This window comes from Chiloscyllium punctatum, chromosome 22 (assembly GCF_047496795.1).
Source record: "Chiloscyllium punctatum isolate Juve2018m chromosome 22, sChiPun1.3, whole genome shotgun sequence".
NCBI lineage: Eukaryota > Metazoa > Chordata > Chondrichthyes > Orectolobiformes > Hemiscylliidae > Chiloscyllium > Chiloscyllium punctatum.
The window spans coordinates 57,270,738-57,298,467 of NC_092760.1; the positions used below are offsets into that span (position 1 = coordinate 57,270,738).

Consider the following 27,730-nt stretch of genomic DNA (forward strand, 5'->3'; position numbering starts at 1 on the left):
AGGTTTCTTAGCATTGCTCCCACCTCCACTTCTTCTGCTCCTGCTTTGTTTGTGGCAGGATCACAGATTAACATCTGTATTGGGCCGACATTGTCTGGCAAAACCAGCCTTCACCTGCTGAGATGGCAGCCCTGATGATAAAGAAGGCTTATAAATTCTTATTTTCTTCCCATGATTAATATTATTTTTTATTCTCATCCCTCTATATATAGCATGGAATGTGTTACATGCTGAAACTTTGCCATATTGATGGATGTTGATGTTGTTAACATCCCTCTTCCCATGATCAATATTATTTTTTATTCTCATCCCTTCATAAAATGGCATGGGATGTGTTACATGCTAAAACTTTGCCATATAGAAGGGTGTTGGTGTGTTAACATCTAACTTATCAGTCTTCCTGTCTTACTGTCATTTTACCTCGGGTTCATATTAATACAGTACATGCCAATCTGATTTATTCGTATTCTAATGACAGATGTTAGTGTTCACAGATTTTCTATCAAGGCTCATAAATAAATTCACCTTGAATTTACAGCCATAATAATAATTTTTATGATTCATCATACACTATTATCATCTATATTATTTAGCTGGGATTGTCACCATTTTCCTTCCTTCCCTTTTTGAACTCACAGAAATGTGTGGGAAATGGTTCCCAGGACCTTCTGTAGGTGTTCAGTTTTCACAAGACTTTGCAGTGAAAGCCACTGTGAGGAGCAACAAAGTCAAGATCAAACCAGTTTACCTACGTACACTTTCTTGGAGGAATCACTAAATTGGAAGTAGCCGAGGGAAGCATTGGCTATATTTTTTCTGAAGAAGGGCTTTTGCCCAAAACATCGATTTTCCTGCTCCTCGAATGCTGCCTGACCTGCTGTGCTTTTCCAGCACCACTCTAATCTTTAATTCTAATCTCCAGCATCTGCAGTACCCACCTTCGCCTATATTTTTTCTCTTTCCTACTCAAAGACACGGAGATGAATTTCACCCCAAAGTGTGTAGACTCAGCATTGTCAAGGAATTGCTTAATTGCACACTTCTACTGTGGAAAAAGTTAGTTACCAATTAACACTTGCATTAAACTACTGACTGGAGAAATCAGAGAAATGTTAATCCATGGTATATGTGCATGAATATTTGTGTATTCATGTATGTGCATGTATATGCACTTGCATGTGTGTGTTTGTCCATGAGAGAAAGGCCAATAAATTCCTTCAGTATTGACATAAGTTTAGACCTAAAATATTAACATATTTGTTCTCTCCACAGAACCTGGCTAGCCTCCTGGTATGTTTCCAGCATTTTCTAAGTTTTTGTGTCAGATTTCAAGCATTTGCAGATTTCTGCTTTTTATTTGTATCTCTTGCCAACCTGAGCACTGATGTGTTTTGCTATTTGTAGAATTTGTTCATCTCCGCTAAAGCATTCTCAAAAACCTAAATCTAGGATCCCTCCTATAAAACCATAAAAGACGTACTCTGGGAGTCCTGCAAATTCCCAATTCAGCAAACATTTCCAAAGAATTTTTGGTTTGCCCAGTGTGCTGGAAAGTTATCTGATAAACATAGCCTTTTCAGCTGAATGTCACAAAGGTTAATAGATGCACTAAATTGATGAAAACTGTAAAACTAGTTGCTTAAGTGTGTGCTATGTAGAAACTGCCTCTATGTGACATCTGACATTATTATGTAGCCCTTTCATGTCCTTTAAACAAACAATAAAAGGTCTGATTTTAATGAAAAACTGAATCAGTGCCACTGCCCTGGAAAAAAAAGTATTTAACATTGACTCTATAAAGTAAATCACATATTGAAATTATCAGAGCCATACAGTGACACAAAGCCTGTTTTCATCACATTTCTCATTGATTATGCACAACTAGGATAGGATTTTTATGCCATATTAAAAAGAAAATGTCTTCTTTTTGATGAAGAAATGTTTTTATGACATTTTCCAGTGAAGATGAATTTAAACCAAACTTACTCTTTACTTACTTGTATTTACTTGTTTTTACCTGAAGTATACAGTATCCAGCACAGCACATAATGTGTTATCATTATGAGGAAATCTGCAGAGATCTTAGGCTGATCTGATAGAATTCCATTTATTGGTGACCATTCCCTCCCACTAATAACAGGGAAAAGAATGCCACTTCATTGAAGGTCGTGCTTCAGGTTAAAAATGTCCTGACAGAGTGCTAAACTGACAGCTTCTGCAACAGAATCTAAAAGACTTTGTCCAAGTATTTTTGAAGGAAAATCATATTCAAATAGGATGCCACTTGCATTCAGTTGTCAACTCCACAGTTAGGCTGTCACTTAGCCATATAGAATAAGCTCCATGAATTGAATTTATCAGTTTCAGCTGGGGTGTTAGGAATAATAGTTACAATTAGCTTTAAACAAAAGAGGGGAAAACTCCAAGCATGAATGAATATTTGGTTAGAATATGGTCAGGCTTTCCTGTGGTTTCCCCGCTTCTGTCAAGCTCAGCACTAATGAATAATCGCAGTACCTGTGTGATTGCCAACCATACAAACCAGTCCCTTCAAGAAAAAGGCAAAGGGAAATTAAATAATGTAGACCCTTCGTGGTCTATGTAACTCTATGACATGCTTCCTTACAATCTGAGTAATGTAGATCCATCAAACTATGATCCTTGTTTTAATCACAATGACAGAGTACAGCTTTTTTATGAATATCATCAACTCTCTTAAGTAGACTTGCTGAAATAGGCAAGAACAACAAACTAACGGCTTATCCCAATACAACAAGAAGTTGTATCTCTGTTGTAGTGGAAATGTCTGGAACTACTTTGCAATAATAAGAAAAAAATAACAAATATCAAATAGGAAGGAGAAAGGAAAGTGTAAAGTTAGTATGGGGGGGTCAATGATACAGTTAAACAGAAGGGATGAAGTCAGTCTACATCAACAGCATGTAAAGGGTCCAGTTGAGTTGGCAACCTGCTATGCATTTTACTTGCTTTTTTTATTTTTCAATGACTTGAAAAATATTGTCAAGATCTTCAATTTCATATAAAGTAGAAGTGACAGTAAAACTATAGGATGATTCTCCAAAATGAGATTGAACTGTCATGCTGTAAATTTCAGTGAAAAGAAGATTGGGTTACTCGTCTGTTTCATGTTTCTGGAATAGGTCTATTTCATCCCAAGAATGTTTTGTGGGGGCTTCTAAAGATATAATTACAGAGAGAACAAGATAGGGTCATCCAGAGGACAGGATGAATATACTGGCTAAAGAATTGGTGGACCAGAGGGAGACAAAGGAAAGCTAGGTGTTGGAACAATAAAGTCTCCACATAAAGAGGAGTTCACTAAGCTTTAATGGAAACAAGTACAATGTGGAATGTGAAAGAAAGAACAAGTACTTTGAATCATTGGGATTGGGTGAGTCAATGAAATCTTAAGAGAAATTGAAAGAACAGAGGATGCTATAAATCATAGATGAAAATAGAAATTGCTGGAAAAGTTAAATCTATTTGTCAGCATCTGTGGAGAGAAAGAGAAATCAGAGTTAACATTTTGGATAGAGCAACCCTTCCTCAGAACCTAAAGAAGATAAGGTGATGGGAAATTCAGATTTTGTGCAGGCCACAACACAGGCTGTCGAATCAGGCAAGGAAGATAGTCTTGATGATAAAGGAATTGAAGCTGAGTTTAGCTGCAGTTGGCAAAAAAAATTACAGCAAAGAAAATGATGTTCCAGAATTAGGGAAAAGAAAACTTAGTAAGAGTTTGCAGTGGGACCAGGTGAGTCAAACACTTTGTCAAAGTTATGTGTCTCTTGCCTCAGCAGATGGAGAACAACATATCATCAGGATAGAATTTTAAGATCCATGAGACACATCCATTTCTCCCTTTCATTATTCTCCCTTTCATTAGTACCATTTGGTTTGTAGATCACCTTGAATTTACGACTTTGTGACAGAAAATAATTTGCTGCTTTAACTTGAACCTACAAATTCTAGTGTAAGAAATGATTTAACAACATATATTTTAGTGTAGCACAGAAGAGCTGTGCAAATACCACAAAATACTGTACTAGACAATGCATCACATGGACATTAGCACTGCTTCAGCAACTAATCCACTGTCCACATTGATACTGACCATGTACTCTTCTGGAATCTATCACTAATTGGAGGAGACTTCCTAGTTCAATAGGGTTTACGTTATCTATTTTGTTTCAAAAGTTATGCATGTATTTGGTGAGTAGGGGTGGAGTTCAGGTCCCGCTACTGTTTGGGGCTTTTTATGGTGGGCTATAACTGGCCAAGCTCAAACTTTAGCAGAGAACTCCCCATTATTTGTACCACACTAAAAGAGCTCTTTGCATTGTATTTAGTCACATATATGAAGTGCTCCAAGAGTGAATTGCAATGAATTATTGATACTGGTGTTGTTCACACAAAAGATGTAAAGAGAATCAAAACAATCCAGTGTTTATTCAATCACTGTTCCAAAACCATTGTCGCTAAAATATAGTTTTGGTATTGCTGAACAAAGAAGCGTGCAGCTGAAGGTTTTCATTGGAGTGATCAACCTTCAGTCCCGAAAATGCGCAATCCATCTCTAACCATCCTGCAGCGGTGAGGTGTCACAGAAATGTGAACAACAGGTGAACAGCTGTTTTACCCTGTTCCTAAACAGTAGCAATACAACCACTTTTGCCATGACCAGGTTTCTGTTGTCAAGCCAAGAGAGGTGACCACATAGAGGTTTATAAAATCATGACGGGTATAGCGAAGGTTAACGGTGGGTGTCTTTTCCCCAGGATGGGAGATTTCAAGACGAGGGAGTATGTTTTTAAGATGAGAGGCAAGAGATTTTAAAGATTTGAGGGGCAAATCTTTTACACAGAGGATGTTTCACATAAGGAATGAACTTCCTGAGGAAGTGGTGGATGCAGACACAGTTACAATGTTTAAAAACCACTTGGATAAGGACATGAATGGGAAAGATTTGGGATAGATATGGGCCATGAGCAGGCACGTGGGACTAGTTTAGTTTGCGATTATGTTCAGCATGGACTGGTTGGAGCGATGGGTCTGTTTCCGTGTTGTATGTTCTGTGACTAAGTTTTCTGCCTACCTCACAAATGGGTAACGTGGTGTCACAGTGGCAGCATGTATGTGCTGCCAAGTATATCCTGATGTTGGGTGGACCTGATCATCAGAATGTCCTTTCAACTATTAGCAGACAGAGTACTGACTGTGTTAAGTTCTATCATGGCAACAGCTGGTGAAATTTAATTTCAATTAATAAAGCTGAAATTGAAAGCTTGGCTCAGCAATGGTGACCATGAAACTATAATTGATCGTCATTAAAACTCATCTGGATCACTAATGTCTTTGAGGGAAGGCAGTCTGCCATCCTTACCTGGTATGGCCTACAGCAATTTTAACTCTTAACTGCCCTCCAAAATGGCCTAGTTGGCCACTCAGGTCAAGGACAATAAAGGGATGTGCAACAAGTGCTGGTTCCCGCATCTCATAAAAGAAAGAAAACTGTAGTACTGCAGATGTTGGAAAACTGAAGTAAAAGCACAAAAACCTGAAAATATTTAAGCAGTCTAGCATCACTGGTGGAGAGAGAAGTGCTGAAATTCTAAGCAATGTGCTTGATTCGGAAAAAAGGCCTGCCCGGAATAGTCTGACAAGCAGGTATAAAACCAAGCAGCATGGTGGCAGCATTTGTGGGCTTAAGGATTTCCCCTCCTCTTCAAGTACTCTATACCTATTCGAGCACTCCCATGCATGATATCATCCCTCCTCTCAACCCCGAAACCAGCCTTCCAAGGCCAGCCAGCCTTTTCCATAAGAAAACTACCTTTATCTTTTTCCTGACTGTGAGCTAACTGTGGCTACACAATAGTGCCTATTTATCCCCAGCACCCATTGTGTGTAAGTGCAGGGACTCAGTGAAGAAACCATTGTGCAAATAATTTTATTCAATATTTCCACCACCAGGAAAAACACCCATGTGGCCAGGGAACCAGTAATATTCCAGTAAGGGCAGTACTTACGTGAAAGGGGAGGGGTGGGATTGAATCAAAATACCTTTACCATATAGTTCAACTCCACCTCATTGTGGTAGACTGCCAAAGTTTCAGCAGTGGCTATTGTTCTTGATGAATGAGAGAGCTAGCAAGCATCTCATTGATGAGTAGCTATTGGAGGGAGGACTTATTCTCAGAAAGAGGAAGAATATTGCCTTGATCCAATTATTAAATTAGTTCACAGTGGCCAGACAAGTGGAGGCAGGTCTCAACTTTATAAATTGGTTGGGCTTCGACAAAGGGGCGTGTTAAGGTCTTGGTGTTATATGAAGCCCATTGACTTATTTTTCTCTCAATAGAAGCTGCTTGACCTGCTCATTATTTCTAGAAGTTGCTGTTTTGTTTCAGATTTCCACCATTGTGGTAATTTGCTGTTTACAAATGTACTTGAACACCCTTCTATCACCCAATTTTGAAGACACCTGACAGAGAGAATGCTAATAGGGTCTTTTGGGAGAGACTATATCAAAGAGGCACAGTTCAAAAATGAAATTAGGAGCAAGTTGTTTTTTTTCTCTCTGAGAGCCTTTATTCTGTAGGATTTCCTTCCTCAGAGAGAAATTGGGGGACAGTCTTTGAATCCAAAAGAGAAAATGCTGGAAAATCTCAGCCGGTCTGGCAGCATCTGTAAGGAGAGAAAAGAGCTGATGTTTCGAGTCCAACTGACCCTTTGTCAAAGCAGCATAGTGGCAGCATTTGGGCTTTGACAAAGGGTCAGTTAGACTCAAAATGTCAGCTCTTTTCTCTCCTTACAGATGCTGCCAGACCTGCTGAGATTTTCCAGCATTTTCTCTTTTGGTTTCAGATTCCAGCATCCGCAGTAATTTGCTTTTATCGAGAGTCATTGAATGTTTGCAAGACTGTGTTAGATTCCTTCAGAACGAGGAATTCAAATGGGGTGTCTGGAGTAAGTAGAAAAGTGGAGCTGAGGCTACTCTTTGATCAGAGCTGAAAATGTGTTGCTGGAAAAGCGCAGCAGGTCAGGTAGCATCCAAGGAGCAGGAGAATCAACGTTTCAGGCATGAGCCCTTCTTCAGGAATGAGGAAAGTGTGCCAAGCAGGCTAAGATAAAAGGCAGGGAGGAGGGACTTGGGGGAGGGGCGTTGGAAATGCGATAGGTGGAAGGAGGTTAAGGTGAGGGTGATAGGCCGGAATGGGGGTGGGGGCGGAGAGGTCAGGAAGAAGATTGCAGGTTAGGAAGGTGGTGCTGACTTCGAGGGTTGGGACTGAGAAAAGGTGGGGGGAGGGGAAATGAGGAAACTGGAGAAATCTGACTTCATCCCTTGTGGTTGGAGGGTTCCTAGGCGGAAGATGAGGCGCTCTTCCTCCAGCCGTCATGTTGCTATGCTCTGGTGATGGAGGAATCCAAGGACCTGCATGTCCTTGGTGGAGTGGGAGGGGGAGTTGAAGTGTTGGGCTACGGGTTGGTTGGTCCGGGTGTCCCAGAGGTGTTCTCTGAAACGTTCCGCAAGTAGGCGGCCTGTCTCCCCAAGTTAGAGGAGGACACAACGGGTGCAGCAGATGCAGTAAATGATGTGTGTGGAGGTGCAAGTGAATTTGTGGCAGATATGGAAGGATCCCTTGGAGCCTTGGAGGGAAGTAAGGGGGGGAGGTGTGGGCGCAAGTTTTGCATTTCTTGCGGTTGCAGGGCAAGGTGCCGGGAGTGGAGGTTGGGTTGGTGGGGGGTGTGGACCTGACGAGGGAGTCACGGAGGGAGTGGTCTTTTCGGAATGCTGATAGGGGAGGGAAGGGAAATATATCCCTGGTGGTGGGGTCTGTTTGGAGGTGGCAGAAATGACGACGGATGATACAATGTATATGGAGATTGGTGGGGTGGTAGGTGAGGACTAGTGGGGTTCTGTCCTGGTGGCAATTGGAGGGGCGGGGCTCAAGGGCAGAGGAGCAGGAAGTGGAGGAGATGGAGTGGAGAGCATCGTCGATCACATCTGGGGGGATGTTGCAGTCTTTGAAGGAGGAGGCCATCTGGGTTGTTCGGTATTGGAACTGGTCCTCCTGGGAGCAGATACAGCGGAGACAAAGGAATTGGGAATATGGGATGGCGTTTTTACAAGGGGCAGGGTGGGAGGAGGTATAGTCTAGGTAGCTGTAGAAGTCGGTCAGGTTATAGTAAATGTCCATGTTGATTCGGTTGCCCGAGATAGAAATGGAGAGGTCTAGGAAGGGGAGGGAGGAGTCTGAGACGGTCCAGGTAAATTTGAGGTTGGGGTGGAAGGTATTGGTAAAGTGGGTGAACTGTTCAACCTCCTCGTGGGAGCTCGAGGCAGTGCCGATACAGTCATCGATGTAGCGGAGGAAAAGGTGGGGGGTGGTGCCAATGTTGCTGCGGAAGATGGACTGGTCCACATATCCTACAAAGAGGCAGGCATAGCTGGGGCCCATGTGGGTGCCCATGGCTACTCCTTTGGTTTGGAGAAAGTGGGAGGATTGGAAAGAGAAGTTGTTCAGAGTGAGGACCAGTTCAGTCAGTCGAAGGAGGGTGTCAGTAGAAGGGTACTGGTTGGTACGGCGGGAAAGGAAGATGCGGAGCGCTTTGAGTCCTTCGTGATGGGGGATGGAGGTGTATAGGGACTGGATGTCCATGGTGAAGATAAGGCTTTGGGGACCAGGGAAGCGAAAATCATGGAGGAGGTGGAGGGCGTGGGTGGTGTCCCAAACGTAGGTGGGGAGTTCTTGGACTAATGGGGACAGGACCGTGTCGAGGTATGCAGTAATGAGTTCGGTGGGGCAGGAGCAGGCTGAGACAATGGGTTGGCCAGGGCAGTCAGGTTTGTGGATTTTGGGCAGGAGGTAGAAATGGGCGGTGCAGGGTTGATTAGATTAGATTACTTACAGTGTGGAAACAGGCCCTTCGGCCCAACAAGTCCACACCGACCCGCCGAAGCGCAACCCACCCATACCCCTACCCCTACCCCTACATTTACCCCTTACCTAACACTGGGGGAATTTAGCATAGCCAATTCACCTGACCTGCACATCTATGGAGTGTGGGAGGAAACCGGAGCACCCGGAGGAAACCCACGCAGACACGGGGAGAACGTGCAAACTCCACACAGTCAATCGCCTGAGGCAGGAATTGAACCCAGGTCTCTGGTGCTGTGAGACAGCAGTGCTAACCACTGTGCCACCATGCCGCCCACTTTTATAAATTCTCTTATGGTGAAATTGTTCCATGTCATTAGTGAACCTCACAAAGCAGAGACATTTTTGAATGAACTATCATATTGGTGATTAGATTAGATTAGGTTGTGGGACTATGAGGTTGGAGGCAGTGGATGGGAGATCCCCTGAGGTTATGGATGGTCTGGGAGATGATGGTTTGGTGGTGGGAGGTGGGGTCATGGTCAAGGGGGCAGTAGGAGGAGGTGTCCGCGAGCTGGCATTTAGCCTCAGCGGTGTAAAGGTCAGTAGTCTTTGATCAGCCAAGATCTTCGCAAATGGCTGCACTGACGCAATGGGCCAAATGGCTTGCTCCTGCTCCTCCTACATATCCTTGTATATGTTCTTCCTGTGGTAGAGGGTTGAAAACCCAAGCTGCACTATTCATGGGGTCATCAGAAAGTTAGAAATGTTATCAAAGTATACAAAATTCCCAAATCTACCTGTTTTTAAAGACCCAGGTTAACAGTAAGCATAGACCAGGTTTCTGTACCTAACCAGAATGACTATTAATTACGAATAAATTCAAACAACTGTGAATTCTCATATATAACTTGACAAGTTGAACTCTAGCTCCTTATAAAACTCTCCCTACACACCCATGCAGACAGACACAAAAGAAAATTGGTGTTACGGATAGAGGGAAAACCTGCAAAGGCAGTTTAATGCTGTCTGGCAACAAGATTCGTTGAGATGATCTTTTTGCTTGCCATGTCCTGCTGTTCCTCAATCTTTCTTCTCCAGGTACTTTCACTTGCTTGTAAGAGGCACAGAGTGTCTGGTTTACAAATGTTAAGTTTCTGACTTATTGATTAAAACTACAGGTCACAGTAACTGGTGAGGGAAAAAAATAATCTGACTTTCTTCAGGCTTTAAGTATTTTGATTGCAGAGAAAAGAACACAATATTCCCTTACAGAGTTCTGAAGGATTCTGAATATCTTGTTCACACCCACAGGTTGGTTGTAGAAACATTAAAAACAGAGCAGGAATAAGCCATTCAGGGCTTTGAGCTTGCTTCACCACTCTCTGGGTGAAGAGATTTACCATGTATCCTTAGATTGTGACATCCATAGAACGTAGAACATAAAACATTATAGCGCTGTAAAGGCTCTTTGGCCCTCAATTTTGCACTGACCTGGGGAACCAATCTGAAGCCTATCTATCCTGCACTTTTCAATTTTCATCCATATGTTTATCCAATTACCATTTAACTGCCCTTAAAGTTGGCGAGTCTACTATTGTTGAAGGCAATGCATTCCATGCCCCTATTACTCTCTGAGTAAAGAATCTACCTCTGGCATCCATTGTTCTATGTTCTATACTCGCCAATTCTAAGGGCATTTAAATGGTCATTGGATAAATATTTGGATGAAAATGGAATAGTGTAGTCTAGATGGGCTTCAGATTGGTTTCACAGGTCGATGCAACATCAAGGGCCAAAGGGCCTGGATTGTGTTGTAATGTTCTATGTTCTATATCTATCACCCCTTAATTTAAAGCTATGCCCCCTCGTGCTAGCCATCACCATCCGAGAAAAATGGCTCTGACTGACCACCCTATCTAACCGCTGATTATCTTATATGTTTCAATTAAGTCTCCTCTCAACCTCCTTCTCTCTAATGAAAACAGCCTCAAGTCCCTCAGCCTTTCCTCATAAGATCTCCTCTCCATACCAGGCAACATCCTAGTAAATCTCCTCTGTACTCTTTTCAAAGCTTCCACATCCTTCCTATAATGCGATGACCAGAACTGCACATAATACTCCAAGTGCGGCCGCACCACAGTTTTGTACAGCTGCAGCATGTCCTCATGGCTCCAAAACGCAATCCTTCTACCAATAAAAGCTAACACACCGTATGCCTTCTTAACAACCCTATCAACCTGGATGGAAACCTTAAGGGATCTATGAACATGGACACCGAGATCTCTCTGCTCATCTACCCTATCAAGAAACTTACCATTAGCCCAGTACCCTTTCTAAAGTGAATCAGCACACACATTTCCGCATAAACTCCATTTGCCACCTCATAGTCCATCTCTGCAGCTTATCTATGTCCCTCTGTAACCTGCAACATCCTTCAGCACTATCCACAGCTCCACTGACCTTAGTGTCATCTGCAAATTTACTAACCTATCCTTCTACGCCCTCATCTAGGCCATTTATAAAAATGACAAACAGCAGTGGCCCCAAAACAGTACACCACTAGTAACTGAACTCCAGGATGAACATTTCCATCAATCACCTTTGTCTTCTTTCAGCTAGCCAATTTCTGATCCAAACTATTAAATCACCCTGAATCCCATGCCTACTGTGGGGAACCTTATCAAACTGAAATCTATCAACCAAGTACATTACATCAACCACTTTGTAGAAAATTGTGCAGAAGTTCTACACGTAATTATGATACTGCCATCTTCCCTTGACCGTTTGTACTTGTAACGACCCATTCTCTTTTCATAACAGCCATTTCTCTCTAAGACACAGCTTCCCTTTCCCTTCCTGTGTACTCTCACTCAGCACACTTGTAACCCAATGTTGAGTAAACATGCCCCAAAAACCTCCAGTTTGGTTTCTGGGAGCCAATCACAAAGTTGGCAGATCTTGTCATCAACAACTAGTCACCAACCCACAGACAAATCAGCCACTTGTTGCAGGCTAAATCTCATTTTGCATGCACCCTCTTGGTGTCAGTTGATCTGCAACTAAACATTTCCCACTGATTAAACAAACAACAGTGTAAACAGCACTTACACCAAGAGTTGGTAGCTTGCCTTCAAAATGTGCAGCAATCCCTCCCACAAATCCTTGCTATTTAAATCACCCTTTTCCCCACTTCAGTCCACAACTGAAAATACAGAAAAATGAAAGGAAACAGTCTTTGCCTATGTCACATTCACTGTTTTAGTACCATTGTGGTACCATTGTGGTACTAAGATGGCTGTACGACCCTGTAAGACTGAAAGTCTCCACCAGCTGTGGCAGTGGGAAAATGAGGTGAAGAGGGTTACTTGGAATCTCAGTCTCTTTCTCATTTGTACTCAAATTTAAGTGCACAAATTTCTTAATTCACCTTTTCTTTTCCCTTCTGCATTTCATCCCTTTGCCTTGTAGTCATGAATTTTTGAATTGCTTGTTGTGATTTTACTTGAAGAGCAGATGGGAGCCTTTTGATGCAATGATCAAAGTGATTTAATTCATTTTGGATGAAGACTTGTAAAGCATGCTTAGATTGCTGTACAGTGAGGTTTTGACTAACTTCACATTATACACCAGCCAAAAGTTTCTACTTTGGACATGATTGGCCATTTGGGTACAAATCATGCTCAAAATTGTACACAGTTTGCAAAATGAATTCTGCACTCAATTTTGAAACTTGCATAACCTGCCATAAGACCTGCACAATTAGATAGCATTTTTGAAATTTCACATTAACAATATTCCTTGACATGTTGAATGGTAAGCCAATGTAATTATATTACACAGCTCAAATCGGGTTTACTACCAAAAATAAGTAATTTTACTCAAAGTGCCTCATTCACCCATGTGTGACATTACCAGTAGGTCATTACATGGTTAAGAGCAAGGCCAAGGTATTTTGATATTTGATAATGGGTGAGTGATCAACCCCAAAACTGTGCAGCTTGAGCTTGTCCCAGTATTGACTCTCCTGATGTCTACTGGCAAACATCCTCCTCCAAAAACACCACTGGCTGACAGGTCCTGGGCCTCCTCCATCACCACTTCCTTACCACCCGACGCCTGGAGGAAGAACGCCTCATCTTTTGCCTCAGGACCCTTTGACCCCATCGCATTAAGGTGGACTTTACCTGTTTCCTCATTTACCCTCTCCCCACCTTACCCCAGTTTCAACCTTCCAGCTCAGCACCATCCACATGACCTGTCCCATCTATCAATCTTCCTTCCCACCTATTTGCTCCACCCTCCTCTCCGACCTGTCACCTTCACCCCCATCTCCATCCACCTTTTGTACTCTCAACTACCTACCCCCAGCCCCACCACCCCTCCCATTTATCTCTCAACCTGCGAGGTTCCCAGCCTCATTCCTGATGAAGGGATCTTGCCCGAAACGTCAATTTTCCTGCTCTTTGGATGCTGCCTGAGCTGCTGTGCTTTTCTAGCACCACTCTAATCTTGACTATGATCTCCAGCATCTGCAGTACTCACTTTTGCCAAGCTAATGGAGCTTACACATTAACATAGGACCTCAAAATAAAAATCCTTGCACTTGTCTGAGGTCCCATGTGCCTTTACTGGAACACACTTCACACTCTACGAACTGACAACAGACCCACCTCTCGAAGTGCCCCTTCTGATTGACTGCAGGCATCTCCTAGCTGAATCTGGAAACTGACCTAGTTGATTACAGGTTTGAACATTCCACAGAAAATATGAACAACCGTGAACCACTTGAAATTGCATCGGGGAATATGTGGAACATGAGGAACAGCCCTAACTATAACAACCTGATCATTGGCCACTTGTTGATTATCCGCCCTGTGAACTCCATTCTTGGTGGCTTCACAACTGTTCACATGATTATTAACCTATTAAACTTCAACTGCTTCCGCAAAGATCCCGTGAGTAATCACATTTTAAACAACTTTTAAAAAGATGCTCACAAAACAACATGAAATCATTTGGTTGTTATGTTGAAGAACTGAAGTCAATTTCTCAATCTAAAAGAAATTAGAAACTCAGAAAAGAACCCATATAATGACCTTCCAACTAAAAGAACAAATATATTTTAATCACTTCCTCAAAGGCCTGAAAACAGGCACAACTATTAGGAATGTGTAATTTGACTGGGGATGTGGCTAGTTTTCTGGGGAGAGTTAGTGTTTGAATTAATGCAAGATTGTGGAAACTCAATTTGAAAGGGTGGAATTTGGACTTGAAATATCAGAGTTTTGCAATGGTTCAGCTGATTTTGGGTGAATTGAGCTGAAAATACCTATATGATCTCGCAAAACTTCCTGACCAGTGCATCAATCATTCTCCTTTTCAGATATCAGGTGTGACCCATGGTACTACAGCCTCCACAGTTTCAGCAAGGGAGAATCTGCTTCAGGCTGAAGGAGGATCGCACGCTGCACTGTTGATCCACATCAGCTATCCTACCACTGAAACAGTTGGCAAAACCCCACTGGACTATGCTGTACTGTGGCAAAATGTACTTTTACAAACATGTTGCAGCCTGGATATAAGGATTGTGATGGTAAAGTCCCACTTTTTTCCCATTACATTGTTGAACAGGAATATCTCCCACTATCTGTCATTGGAATCTATTGAATGAATTTTCAAGCTAACCCTCAACCTGCTGGGCCATGTTACTTGAACCTTGCGCTTCTGGCTCAAAAACAGAGATGCTACCCCTGCACTATATGACCTCTTAATTATATTAGACTAGATTAGATTCCCTACAGTATGGAAACAGGCCCTTTGGCCCAACGTCCACTCCGATCCTCTGAAGAGTAACCCCCAACCGCCACCCCCCCAACACCCATTCCCCTACCTTATATTCCTGACTAATGCACCTATCACGATCAGCAATTTAGCATGTCCAATTCACCTGACCTGCACATCTTTGGACTGTGGGAGAAAGCCGGAGCACCCGGAGGAAACCCACGCAGACACGGGGAGAATGTGCAAATTCCATACAGACAGTTGCCCGAAGTGGAAATCAAACCTGGGTCCCTGGCACCTTAAGGCAGTAGTGCTAACCACTGAGCCACCATGCCATCCCTAAAAATTAAAAATATGTAACATTTTTAAATGTTTGCATGAATACATTACCTTTAGGTTTGTTTCAAACAGTCTTTGCCAATGGTATCCTACCACTCAACAATCCATTCCTACCTGCCAACCAGCTGGGTATTTCCATTAGTTTTGAAAAGGCTAAGAAGTTAAAATTTTCCTGACCTTGTAATGCTGAGGTTAAGGTGTCTAACTCTCACATTTGTTCACTTTGTGTTTTGGGCATTTTAAGCAAAATGATGGTACTTGGGAGGCAAATTTAGCTACACTCAGCAAGTGTTGACATTCAGGTCTATTGTAGAAATGGTGGATTGGCTCATAGGTAATACTCTTATTTCTAATTCAGGAAGTTGTGATCAATAGTTTTGCACTTGCCAGCCATAATATTTCAGTCATCAATTTTAAAGTATTGGCCTGTGAGTTAATTTTTTGTTCAAGAATTGACTGCATAATTCTTAATTCTGAGAAAGTATTCTATTGCTGCAATTGCGGTCTCTTGGATAAATATTGACCAAGTCTTTGTCTGTCCGGTCATGTCACTTTGTAAAGAATAGCAAAGATTTTACTTCCTTTAACCATATAAACATTTAAAAGACATCTAGATGTATGTATGAATAGGAAGGATTTAGAGACATATGGGCAAATGCTGGTAAATGGTACTAGATCAGTTTGGGATATCTAGTCGGCATGGATGAGAGTGTACAAAGGGTCTATTTCTGTGCTGTTTAACTCTATAACTCTAAAAACTGGTGGTTAAGAATCATCTCTGTTGATTGTGAGACCTTGCTTCTATATTTCACTGCATGCCAATCATGGTGGTATTTCCAAAGTCCATTGATTGTCAAGTGCTTTAGGATGTCCTCAATGTGTGATAAAGTGCTGTAAAAAGGTGAACTCTCCTACATGTGAGGATATATTGTGGGACATCATATCACTGCAAATCACTTGCCCTACGAATGGTCATTTTATCAATTTCTCATACTCCAATCACTCTACAAAATACATCACCTTCAAAATGGCAGTGAATTAAACAGTGAGAAAAGGGAAAAACTTGTGATTCTATTATGTCCAAGCATTGGTGCCAATATATTCTCAATTAATATGAGCATGTTGAGAAAATACCATATTATAGCATCTCACTGTCCAATACGTTGTGAATTGACATGTCACAACAAAAACTGGACCAAAGTAACAAAGCTGTCCTGTATCCCCAACATGGCACATTATGTTGCCCAGATGAGGACATTTTTCGACTAAACAAGTATAGTTAAACTTGATGCTCATTTTGGTAGAAAGTTAATGGCTACTTATGACAACCAGCATGTGGAACATCATGCAAGATGGGCCTGTGAGTAATTTAAATTGTAAATCTAGTGAGCTGTGTAATCTGAGCAAAGAGTAGTCAATTAAGGTAAAAGTGTTTAGTTTACAATTTGAAAGTGAAGCATGTGGTGTGGTGGACAGAAGGGACGCATGGTTAAGAAGCAGAGCAAGACCTCAGAATAAAAAAAATCAAAAGATGAGGAGATTCAAAGCCCGCATGAATATGTGTATACATCTAAGTATCCACATGTGGTAAAAGCAAGCTGTATTGCTCTTCTACTGTGAAAATTAAAGCATTTTGTAGCAGTGATATACTCAATTCTAACCCATGATGTTTGCCTGATAAAGTTTTTTTTGCTTCACAATATCCATGGTTACATCGCTGCAGAACTTCCAAGCACTAACAATGCTGTTTATTTTCATTGTCTGAATCCACACAGCACCTATTAGCCATGCTTAGAGAAGCAAGGAGTACAATGGCCAGGCCAGGCTATTTTTAACATTCTGTTCATATTAACATCCTTCTTTTTAGCAATGTGAAAAGGCTGGGAACCTGCACACAGCCAAATAATCAGGCCCCATTCAAGATAGATGAAATGATTCACGAATTAGCCTTTCCTCGGAAACAGTCAAGCTCCCAGAGCATGGTTCAGTGGTCAATTGATAGTCTTTTTATCTTTAAAAAGGCAATGTCTTAAATGTTTCTTGTTACCAAATCTTAATTCAAGTTTTCTTTTTCACATATATGTGTCATAAACAAAAGGTAATAACATAAGTGTCTCTCTTTTAGAACATTGCAACATCATAATATACACATGAAATTGGAATGTAAAAGGCCTCAAGTAAATTGCAAAGCATAGAATAAGAAAATATATTTGGTGTCACAACACTGTCTTTCAAAGACCATATTAAGCCTACCTTAACATAGGTCCTATGAACTTAATTTTTGAGAGAATATTTTGTGTAAAGTACACTTTCATCACCAAAGATAATCAAGCCGAAAAAAAACGAACTTTTCTGCACAGCTCACCATGCTGAAACTCTTTAACTGTTTTCAAGTTCAGATCTGATCCCCAGTGCCTCTCCCATAAGTTTATTGCTATGCATTCTTCCACAGAACTGACAATGCATGCTTTACTTTCAATGCACCCTGGAGCAATATAAACTAACAGCAGTTGTTTGATGTCTGATCATCTCATTGGACATCACCACAGACTTCTCAAGGACATTTCAAGATGGACAAAAGATGTGCTATCTGTATTCTGTGAATGAATTTTAAAAAGCTCAGGACAATGAAAAGATGAGATGTAGTAGATTTTTGCATTTATGAGTGAGACCACAACCAACGGTTATAAATATAAAACAGTTACTTATAAATCCAAAATGATGTTCAAGAGAATTTTGTTTTTACATAGAGTATTCAGAATGCAGAACACATGACTGCAAGGACTGATTAAGGTAAAGTACATTGATGCTTTCAAACATGAGAGAGAATGAAATTTAAAATTATGCTGATTGCATTAGTTGGAGAGAAGTGGAAGAAGGCTTATGTGAAGCATTACACCAGCATAGGCATGTGGGTCTAAATGGTCTGTTATTATCCTATCGTCAACGCAAGAAAACCTAAGCACATAATAGAAAGTAGGTCACTAACACCAATGCTTCACCAGAGGCTCACTTATGATGTTACCTAGTGTGGTGATGAAACATTTGAAAACGAAACTTCCAGCTCAGTGGCAAACTCACATCCAGTACATATGTATTTCATTTCTATGATTCTTTAACTAGACATAAGCATTAACTGAAAGAAGACATCAGCCTACATGAACCAAAACCCTCTGTAAGCGAGCAACACGGATCAGATCAAAACTTTGGCCAAAGAGGTAAAGTGTTTCAGCTAATGGTGCAAGGTATTGTTCATGATAAGAGTGATGCTACAGTTTTAAAGCATAATTAGTCAGAGGTCCTAGCGTACATTGTTGGACAATTAATATGTATCATGTTATTTAGTGCTACAGAACTCAAATATTACTGATATAAAACACAATTTGCCAGAGCCTCATCTTACATTCGACAGAATAATTCCCATGAAACACCAACATAAAAAGAAAATGCTATTTATGCTATATGAGAGGAGTTTATTGATTATTTGGCGAATGAATTCTGATTGGTGGAGGTATTGCCATGGAGTATGCACCAGATAATGATGGCTTGGCAATTAAGTGCCATTCTTTGTTTAAATTTTAAACCAAGCAGATTGATTCTGATTGGTCAAGGCATTGTCTTGCGAAATGAACCAGAGAATGGCAGTTAGTTGTTTTGTTGAGTTAAAGTAGGTGCATTTCTCAAAGTTGGTGAGGCCACTTTTGGAGTACTGTGTAAGTTCTGATTGCCCCTCCATAGGAAGGATATTATTAAATTGGAGAGGTTGCAGAAATGATTTACAAGAATGTTATTGGGGCTGGAGAGTTTGAGTTATAAGGAGAGGCTGGATAGGCAGGGGCTTTTTTCCTGGAGGATATGAGGTTGAGGGGTGACCTTACAGAATAAAATCATGAGGGACATGGATAAGGTGAATAGTGAAGATCTTTCCCCCAGGGTAGAGGAGTTCAAAGCTAGAGGGCAAAGTTTGAGGGTGAGAGGACAAAGATGTAAAAGGAACCTGAGAAGCAACTTTTTCACATAGACAACGGTACATGTATGGAATGAATTGCCAGAAGAAGTGGTGGATGCAGGTACGGTTACAACATTTAAAAGACATTTGGACAGGTACAGTTATAACATTTAAAAGACATTTGGACAGGTACATGAATAGAAAAGATTTAGTGGGATAGGGGCCAAATGCAGGCAAATGGGACTAATTTAGTTTGAGAAATCTGGTTGGCATGGATGAGTTGGATAGAAGGGTTTGTTTCCATACTCAATGACTCTATACTACCTCAACCAAAGTCAAAACTCCTGTTGCTGAGGCAGAAAGTGAGTGTATGAACACGGGAATACATTAACATTAGAAACAGAAACACAAGTAAACCATTCAGTCGCTCAAACTTGCTCTGACATTCAATGACATCACAGCTGATTAGTTTAGTCCCATTTACTCTCAGTAATCTTTGACTGCCTTGATATGTTTCCACTTTCAGGAGGTGGAGAAACCTTGGGGTGTATTTTGTCAGTGGATAATGACAGCATCCCTTAATGTCCTGCTCCCTGCCTGCACCAATTTCCTTGCTTCCCTGCCCTCTCAGCTCATCATCACCAATATGTTTCAAAACTTCCATGGAGAAGGTAATAGGACAGGAAAGATTAAACCAAATGACTTCATGATGTTTCTTCAACCAAACTATTTTGCAGTCATGGATCTGACAAAATATAAATAGTGTAATAGTGTATAGTGCATGTAAAACTTTTGGTAGGTACAGAATTGAAGAGAAGGAATCTTACCTGGACATTTGCTTCTTGCTGTTTGTGGGACCTTATGCTGGCTTCACTTTTCCCTATGTTATTAAATTAACCACAATAAAAACAAGGTGACTCACTGGCTTAGAAATGCTTTGGAACAATGTGAACAATATGTTGTAAATGACTTCATTCATTCATTCAGTAAAGAAGATATGTAAGAACAAAGGAAATAGAGGAGTAGACCATACCATGCCTGAAACCTGCTCTATCATTCAATTTCATCATCAATTAATTTTTGCACTCTGCTTCCATACATTCTCAACAATTCCCTTGATTTCTTGTCGACCTTAACTTTAAACATACTCAATGATGGAGGACCCAGGCTCACTAATTACATTAGGAGAAAGTGAGGACTGCAAATGCTGAAGATTAGAGTCGAGAATGTGGTGCTGGAAAAGCACAGCCAGTCAGGCAGTATCCAAGAAGCAGGAGAATCAATGTTTCGGGCATACGCCCTTCATCAGGAATGAGGAAAGGCTTATGCCCGAAACATTGATTCTCCCACTCCTCGGATGCTGCCTGACCAGCTGTGCTTTTCCAGCACCTCACTCTTGTCACTAATTCCATTCACAATCCTCTGAGTGAAGAAATTTCTCTCCATCTCAATCCTAAGTAATTCACTCTAATCATGCTAGCTTCCTCAAGGCAAAGGAAACAACTTTTCAGTATCCACCCTGTGTGACGTCTCATTTTACATCAATATATTTCAGTTAAATAACCTCTCATTCTTCCAAACTCCAGAGAATTTAATTATAAAGTGTACAGTCTCACATCAGGAAGCTACTCTTTCATGCCCAGGAATAAATCTAGTTAGCCGATGTTGTGCCATCCCCAAATAGATATTGGAAACAAAAACTGCACACAACACTCAGTCTCACCAAAGCCCACTACATCTACAGAAAGACTTTTTTAGTAAGCCAATCCACATGACTTAAAGCCAACAGAGACTCCAGGATATACACCTATTTGGCCCAAGAAGGGTAGAGCTAGAGCATTTCTGATTTAGTAGGTTCAGCATTTGGATCTGATTGGTTGTAGTAGAAGGCTATTGAATCTTAAATTTACGCATTAGGTTAATCCCATCTCATAATCCTGTCAAACACTTGCCACAAAATGGTGAGGTGCACTACCTCCTGATCAGTTTTATATTATTGAAAGCAGGCAATTGGTGCCTTTTTGTTGTATGTGTAGCATCTTGAAGCAACTTTCACATTCAAACTTCCACCACTAGCAATTATATTCAACGTACCACACAGTTGCTAACAGATTAATATTGAAATTTGTTAGCTTGGCAGTCAGGAAGTGAAGTTTTGCTCTTTCCTGAACATTTTAAACAGCTCAATCAAGCTACAGCTCTCTTGGGGATAGTGTCACATACATGCCTGAATTCCATGCACATTTTGGTATCATTCCATCATTATCCTCAATAATTGATGATGTAATGACAAAATTGTCACTTCTGCAATTTGATTAGATTACCTGCAGTGTGGAAACAGGCCCTTCGGCCCAACAAGTCCACACCGACCCTCCGAAGAGTAACCCACCCAGACCCATTTCCCTCTGACTAATGTACCTAACACTATGGGCAATTTAGCATGGCCAATTCACCTGACCTGCACATCTTTGGACTGTGGGAGGAAACCGGAGCACCTGGAGAAAACCCATGCAGACATGGGGAGAATGTGCAAACTCCAAACAGACAGTCGCCCGAGGCTGGAATCTAACCTGGGACCCTGGTGCTGTGAGGCATCGTGCCACCGTTTTTGTTGAGACTCCAGATACACATTTGTTGCAGTTCATCAAGTAACACAATTTGATATTAAGCTTGAAGAGCACTGCTTTTAGGACATTCTCTCCTTATATAACTTCGAAAATAAAAGACCCATGAGATATGTAGCTATAAGCCACTTTTCTTTTTATGTATGATTGATAAGAGCTGGTGTCTGTGGAAACATCACTGCAATAGGATTAAAATAAACATTGGAATTGGTAATAGGAAAGATACAACTTCAAATATCAATGGGTGCAACTTTTGCAGAAATTTATATTAACTTGTACGTGTTAAAAAGGTAACAACAAACTTGATATATTAGATCCATGCTGTAAGTGATGGTTGATGTTTTATTAGCTCTCATTAAGTAAAATCATTATGATTAGAGGTGCGGAACAGGATAAATCTTGAAACACTGGCACGCTCCATTTAATACCATAATAAGGACTGACACAAGATTAAATAAAGCTACAAAAGCACTTATCAGTGGATACCTTTGTCTTAACACCAGCATCAAGCAAAATGTTCAAAGGCAAACAGGTGCAGACCCATTTTACATTTCAAAAAGGGTGACTGTCTGTTGTTCAACATTTTAATTTGGGTAGCAAGGCTGACAGGCTACATTGTTATGATTTTAAATGAATACGTTATTAAAAAGTGTACAGGTTTTTATGCTATAAACTAGCCCTTTTTCCTTTGAACTTCCCACCTTTTATTTGGCGGACAAAAAGAAATAAATGTGAAAAGAAGAGAAAGGATTGATTTATACAACATTTTCATGGTCACTGGATGTCTGAAAGTGCTTTACAGCCAATGAAGTTCTTCTGTAGCAAACTTCAGAAATGCAGTCGCCAATTTTTTGTACAGTGCACTAATGCAAATTGATCATAATCAGAATTTTTCTTGTGATATAGTTTGTGATAAATATTGGCTTTAAATCAGTGATCACTCCCTTATATTTCTTTAAAACAATGACAAGGTATCTTTGGAGGCTACAGATAAATCCTTAACTTTACATCCAAAAGACATTATCTCCAACAGTGCAGCACTCCCTCAGTACTGCAATGGAAATTCAGACTTGAGCTTTATGCTCCGATCCTGAGATGGAACTGAAAATCAAAGATTTATGCCTCTCTGGAGAGAGACAATTAAGATTTTTTGAACTAACTTACAACATAGAAGAATTTTGCATATTCATCAAATCTTCAGTAATGAACGATAACAGTTATAACAACAGATGGTCAAATAGATTCCAATTCTGAAAAACTATTCAAGTAGTGTAGATTCATATCTGTCTCGAGAAGTGGTTGATTCTAAAATGCTTCCATAAGGAGGTAAACTGAAGTGAGCAGGTTGTTTTCAGTAAAGTCTTTTTGATTCATTCATTGTGCATGTTTTCATTTCAAACTAATCTGCGCAGTTTGTGTCTGTTTAAGAGACAGAAGTGTTTTATCACTCCATTGTTAAACATACTTGACAGTCTTGGCCTACAGCCGTCGGCAGATTCAGACAGTTAGTTTAAATATTTTGTGAGGTTGAATCATAGAATAATTGTATTCTTGACAATAATTTGTAATAAAAATAAATGTACTCAAACATTGAATGATGCCAAGAGAACATAAAACATGCTGCAAGTCTCTGCAAGACCTGAACATCATCACGCCAGTACCTGTAGTAAATTATGTCCCAAGTTACATGGTATAAGAAGTGACTCAGAAATAATTTATTCCAATACTTCTTACTGTCACCTAGGAGCCTCTAATAAGTAAGTTGTGGATAAGCGCAAAACAATAGAGTTGAGATTTTTTTTATATGAGTTTTTAAAGACACTAAGGTACTGTGATGGCCTAAGCCTCAGTTGCTATTATGACAGTGTTGTTTCAGCTGATGCAATCATCATAATACTGCCCAGCTATCTTCAGAATGTAGATTCAAATTGAGCAAACTCACTCCCTCTCTATCCAGCAACATTCTCCTTGGTGCAGTTACAGTCTTATTCCATCATCTCCAAGAGTTTGATCATAAATCCCAAACAAGCATAGAATGAAAATTTTCTGTCTTTTTATCTTTTATTGGAACACAGTCCAGTTATCATTTGAACCTAACCTTGAAGCATATCCAAGATGAACAAGACAAATACCTCTCTTTCTCCCTCCCTTTATGATGGTTATCAAGGGCCCCATGTGAGATGTTTTTCTTGTAGGTAAAGTCCATACTTGCTTATTTCATCATGTTATGCTCATTTCATCATGACACTAATCATCAATGTATAGGTTAAACAATAGTTTCTAAAATGTTAGGTTTAGTTTATTAATTTGTGGCTTAGCCTTATAGAGTCATAGAATCATACGGCACAGAAACAGACCCTTTGGTCCAACCAGCCCGTGCGAAACATAATCCCAAACTAAACTAGCCCCACCTGCCTACCCCGGCCTATATCCCTCCAAACGTTTCTATTCATGTACTTATCCAAACATCTTTTAAACATTGTAATTGTGTGCACATTCCACATGTGAACCACCCTCTGTGTGAAAATTTTGTCCCTTTTTAAATCTTTCTCCTCTCACCTTAAAAATGTGCCCCCCCAGCCTTAAAATTCCCCACCCTAGAGGAAAAAAAACTACCGTTAACTATATCTATACCTGTCATTATTTTTATAAACTTCAACAAGATCACTCCTCAACCTCCTATGCTCCAGTGAGATATGTCCCAGCCTATCAAGCCTTTCTTCCATTCCTGGCAACTACCTAGTAAATCTCTTCTGAACCCTCTCTAGCTTAATAATATCCTTCCTATAACTGGGCGACGAGAACTGAACGCAGTTTTTCAAAAAGGCCTCACCGATGTCCTGTACAACCTCAACATGACTTTCCAACTCCTATCCTCAAAAGATTCAACTATGAAGGTAAGCATGCCAAATGCCTTTTTAACCACCCTGTTTAAATGTGATGCAAACTTCAAAGAATTATGTACTTGCACCCTCTGTTCCATAACACTACCCAATGCCCTACTATTAATTGTACAAGTCCTACCTTTACTTCTTGTACCAAAATGCAATACTTCACATTTATCCACATTGAACACCATCTGTCATTTTTCAGCTCATTGACTCTTTGATCAAGATCCTTTTGTAATCTTAGAAAACCTTCTTCACGGCCTACTATGCCACCGTATTTGGTGTCATCCACAAACTTCCTAATCATGCCTCCTACATTCTCATCAAAATCGTTTATATAAGTGACACTCAAAAGAGGACCCAGAACCGATCCCTGTGGAACACCACTGCTAGGGAAATACTAAGGTATAAACTAATTGCAACTCTCAGTAAGCTTTTATCAGCAAAAAAAGCAACCAGGAAAATGCAAGATGCATATGTGGGCGGCACGGTGGCACAGTGGTTAGCACTGCTGCCTCGCAGCGCCGGAGACCCGGGTTCAATTCCCGCCTCAGGCGACTGACTGTGTGGAGTTTGCACGTTCTCCCCGTGTCTGCGTGGGTTTTCTCCGGGTGCTCCGGTTTCCTCCCACACTCCAAAGATGTGCAGGTCAGGTGAATTGGCCATGCTAAATTGCCCGTAGTGTTAGGTAAGGGGTAGATGTAGATGTAGGGGTATGGGTGGGTTACGCTTCGGCGGGGCGGTGCGGACTTGTTGGGCCGGAGGGCCTGTTTCCACACTGTAAGTAATCTAAAAAAAAAAAAAATATCCCGTTATACTCATTTTGCATCTATGGAAAATGACAACCTCGGTTGACAGTGGTTGACCAGTCACATTGAGAGCAGCTTTCTAGGATACACCCTATAAAACCTACGCTGCTGCACTGGGTAGCACATTTTCTGAAGCTCTTGTTTGGACAGATCAGTATTCAGAATGCTAGTTGTAACTTCAAAAGAAGTGCACATGTTTCTGTGCATATTTTTTATGAATGCATAGCTGTTTAACACATCATAAGCAAGTATTCCCAAATATTTAAGTCGCAAGAAGTGGAGATGTTAGTTGCAAGCCACTTTCACGTAACCAATACCTGCAGTCATTTCTTGTATGCAAGATTCTCAAGATATTGAGCCACAGGTGCAATGGTTTGTTCTGAAATTTAACTGAGAATGCTTGATGCCAGAATACAGAGTTGGCAAATGCTCAATTGTCCAGGGCTGTTGTCTGCATGTGCAAATAACCTCAAGCCAAAACAAAGATAATGGTTCACTTAATCGCTTCATCTGTGATGAGTTAACTGGTCTTAGCTAGGCTACCAGCCGAGTCACTAGAACTGGCTTCAGTTCAAGTGTGGTTGGGAGAAGGAACTATTAATAAAGAAGGATTCCAGCTCATGATTCTAGTCATTTGTGTTGGAAAGTTTCTGCATTGAGAATCTAGGTATTGAACAAATAGTCTGTTAGCATTCATTTTCTGGATTCAGACATGATGAATGGTCAATTGGCGGGCTTGTAGGGTTGCTGGTGACCAGGAGATTATAATCTAATATCAATCAAGAAGGAAGGTCACAAAGGCGGAAAAGAATGCAAATAAAAATTAACCTTCTTCTCAGAAAACCCAAAAGCATTAAGGATGACTTGTTTCCACTTTGATGCAATGGGTTCTCAGAAGGCCAATAAGTTCAATGTGCGATCTGTGGACTCTACCATAAATGAGCAAGTAATGCTTGAAGGCTTGTGTATACTGTTTAGTTTGGAGGTGTGTGCATTCCCTCTTACACCTTGACCTTGCCTCTCCATGTTAATGACTGAATCTCTCCATGTGTTCGGTTTCCAAATGAGCCTCCCCATTTTGATCAGCTGTAAGACAGTTACCCATGGTATGTTTGACCTCTTCAAGGATGCTTTGAAGACATCCATAAAGGGTTTTCAATGTCTCCTGGAGTCTCCTGCCCCAATCAAGTTACCAAGCAGAGCAGTTGCTTCTGAGATCTGAACAGACATATGAATGACATGTCCCAATCAGGGAACTCATTTTAAATGGTCAGCACCTCAATACTGGGCAAGCTACCTTGGGAGACAACATTGTTATCAGACTGTTCTTCCTGCCATTGATCTTGGAGAATGTTACAAAATACTGTTGACGGTATTCTTCAAGAATAAATGGTTCCTGAAGAAGGGCTTATGCCCGAAACGTTGATTCTCCTGCTCCTTGGATGCTGCCTGACCTGCTGCGCTTTTCCAGCAACACATTTTCAGCTCGGTATTCTTCAATGTCTCTTCTCTGAGGGGCCAATTAATGTTTATCCAAGCTTCTAAATCAAGTAGGAGTGTGAGGGTACAATAGCAATATCATGATTTTAATGCTAATGATTGGCTACGACTCAGTATTGCACTATATCACCTTTAGGCAATGATAATAGACATCAGTGGAAAAGCCAGTTGGACTGTAAAAATGCTGATGATTTTAATTCCAGACAAGAGCATTCTATGATAATCTCAAAATATAACCTTTCCTCTACTTTCAGTGTCATTAATGTGAGTTACACCAGTAACCTGGGCTGACTCCTGCCCATAATGCTTAGTTCTTTGGCATTTTTGTGATCCAGTTGCGGAGTATAGATGTCTGAAAGGACATTCATGCACTGTTACACCTACAATCAGCACTCCTCCCACCTCTGTATAAAAGCAGAATCCTGAAGCCTCATACGCTTCAGGTCCAATAGAGCCTCAGGTTCACTGTCAAAGATAAAGATTCTGGAGTAGTTAAAGAGAGAGAGGTGGATCAGTGAAATTCCATGACTGCTTTGTAAACGAGGCATTTGACTTAATAGTTTTGACATGTGGCCTACTCAGAACAGCTTAAAGGGGTGCTATTATCCAGCAATTATTTACTGGCAAAAGCTAGCATGTACAAGGGATTTGTCAAGTCTTGTTTGAAAATCAGTCTCTCCTGCATCTGCACATCGGTGTGCACAATACACATTATCATTGATTCTTCTCAATATTAACATAATTATTATATATTTCTGTAACAACAGCCCTGAATCTCATTAGAGGTTGATTTATGCCATTAATCCGTTTCTATGCCACAAATTAAACAAAGGCCGAGGCTCTTGAGGTCATGGCAAATTGATCTGAGTCATTAAATATGCTGCTTAGTACACAGTGACTGAGGGGCAGTCTGGCTGACAGTGACAAAACAGCC

At 40.8% G+C, this 27,730-nt stretch overlaps 1 protein-coding gene across 10 annotated transcripts in view; it reads right to left on the reverse strand.

Moving 5' to 3' along the window:
* Nucleotides 1-27,730, reverse strand: part of sox6 (SRY-box transcription factor 6) — a 641,917-nt gene that overhangs the window by 512,892 nt on the left and 101,295 nt on the right. The window lies entirely within an intron of this gene.